The sequence below is a fragment of the Terrapene carolina genome, unplaced genomic scaffold (genome assembly GCF_002925995.2).
Source record: "Terrapene carolina triunguis isolate 2854851 unplaced genomic scaffold, T_m_triunguis-2.0 Scaffold95, whole genome shotgun sequence".
Taxonomy (NCBI): domain Eukaryota; kingdom Metazoa; phylum Chordata; order Testudines; family Emydidae; genus Terrapene; species Terrapene triunguis.
Genome location: NW_020664446.1, coordinates 44,552,949 through 44,555,286, shown reverse-complemented (window position 1 = coordinate 44,555,286; position 2,338 = coordinate 44,552,949).

Genomic DNA, 2,338 nt, shown 5'->3' with positions numbered 1-2,338 from the left:
GGCCCCAGATTGTTTTATTGTAACTTAGAAAAGATTTTCTTACTAAGAAAAGGAAAACAAAATAATTTAGTTGACAATTTAAGTTATTTAGCTCACTCTCTCACAGAGTTCACAACAGCATACCTGGGTTAGAAATTGTCTACATAAATTGTTTTAAAATACTGTACTGTGAATATAAGTATTTATATAACAAGCTTTGATTAACCTTTAAAAATAAGTCACAGTGGTTTGGGAATTTCTAAAAAGAATCTTATAAAGTAGCAATTCTGTTTTCATGTTTGAAACAGGTCTGCTGAAGCGTAACCATGTCAATGTAAGAGTAACAGTGAAATTAAAGCAAGATATAAGTAACATGCATTTGATCCTGGTAACTGATAAAACATATATAGTCACTTAGGGGTATCTTACAAAGAAGAAAAAAGTGTAAGTGTGTAAAATATTTTTGTTATGATTATTAGTACTTCATAAGAATGGCCATACTGGGTCAGACCAAAGGTCCATCTAGCCCAGTATCCTATATTTAGACGGTGGCCAATGTCAGGTGCTCCAGAGGGAATGAACAGAAGAGGTAATCATCAAGTGATCCATTCCCTGTCGCTCATTCCCAGCTTCTGGCAAACAGAGGCTAGGGACACCATCCCTGCCCATCCTGGCCAATAGACACTGATGGACCTATCTTCCATGAATTTATCTAGTTCCTTTTTGAACCCTGTTATAATCTTGGCCTTCACAACATCCTCTGGCAAGGAGTTCCACAGGTTGACTGTGCGTTGTATGAAGAAATACTTCATTTTGTTTGTTTTAAACCTGCTGCCTATTAATTTCATTTGGTGACTCCTAGTTCTTGTGTTATGAGAAGGAGTAAATAACATTTCCTTATTCACTTTCTCAACACCAGTCATGATTTTATAGATCTCTATCATATCGCCTATGAGTCATCAAGTAGTAACTGAACCATCAAGTAGTAACTGAACCAACGAGGGGGGATGCAATTTTAGATTTGGTGCTGGTGAGTGGTGAGGACCTCGTTGAGGAAATGGTTGTAGGGGACAACCTTGGCTCGAGTGACCATGAGCTAATTCGGTTTAAACTAAATGGAAGGATTAACAGAAATAAAACTGTGACTAAGGTTTATGATTTCAAAAAGGCCAACTTTAATAAATTAAGGCAACTACTTAGGGAAGTAGATTGGGCTAACATACTTAGGGATCTAAAGGCAGATGACGCCTGGGATTGTTTCAAGTTGAAGTTGCACGAGCTGTCCGAGGCCTGTATCCCGAGAAAGGGAAAACGGTTATTAGGCTGGAGATTTAAACCTAGCTGGATGAGTGGGCGCCTCAAACAGGCAATTAAGAAAAAACAGAAAGCGTACAAAGTATGGAAGGGGGGAGGGATCAGCAAAGAAACCTACCTTATTGAGGTCAGAGCATGTAGGGATGCAGTGAGAAAGGCCAAAAGCCGTGTAGAGTTGGACCTTGCGAGGGGAATTAAATCCAATAGTAAGAGGTTTTATAGCCACATAAATAGGAAGAAAACAAAGAAAGAGGAAGTGGGACCGCTGAAGAATGTAGATGGAGTGGAGATTAAGGATAATTTAGGCATGGCACAATATCTAAATGAATATTTTGCATCGGTCTTTAATAAGGTTAATGAAGGGCTTAGGAATAGAGGGAGCAGGACAGAGGGGAATAAAGGAGGGGGGATTGACATTACAGTATCAGAGGTGGAAGCCAAACTTCACCAGCTAAACGGGACTAAATCGGGCGGACCGGAGGATCTTCATCCTAGAATATTGAAGGAACTGGCACGAGAAATTGCGAGCCCCTTAGCGATAATTTTTAATGAATCTGTAAACTCGGGGGTGGTACCGTTGGACTGGAAAATAGCTAATGTGGTTCCTATTTTCAAGAAGGGGAAAAAAAGTGACCCGGGTAACTACAGGCCTGTTAGTTTAACATCTGTAGTATGCAAGGTCTTGGAAAAAATTTTGAAGGAGAAAGTAGTTAAGGACCTTGAGGTGAATGGCAATTGGGACAGATTACAACATGGGTTTACGAAAGGCAGATCGTGCCAAACCAACCTGATCTCCTTCTTTGAGAAGGTAACAGACCTTCTAGATAAAGGAAATGCGGTGGATCTAATATACCTCGATTTTAGTAACGCGTTTGATACGGTACCGCATGAGGAATTATTGGTTAAATTAGAAAAGATGGGGATCGATATAAAAATCCAGAGGTGGATAAAGAACTGGTTAAAGGGGAGACTGCAGCGGGTAGTACTGAAAGGTGAACTGTCAGGTTGGAGGGAGGTCACCAGTGGGGTTCCTCAAGGTTCGGTT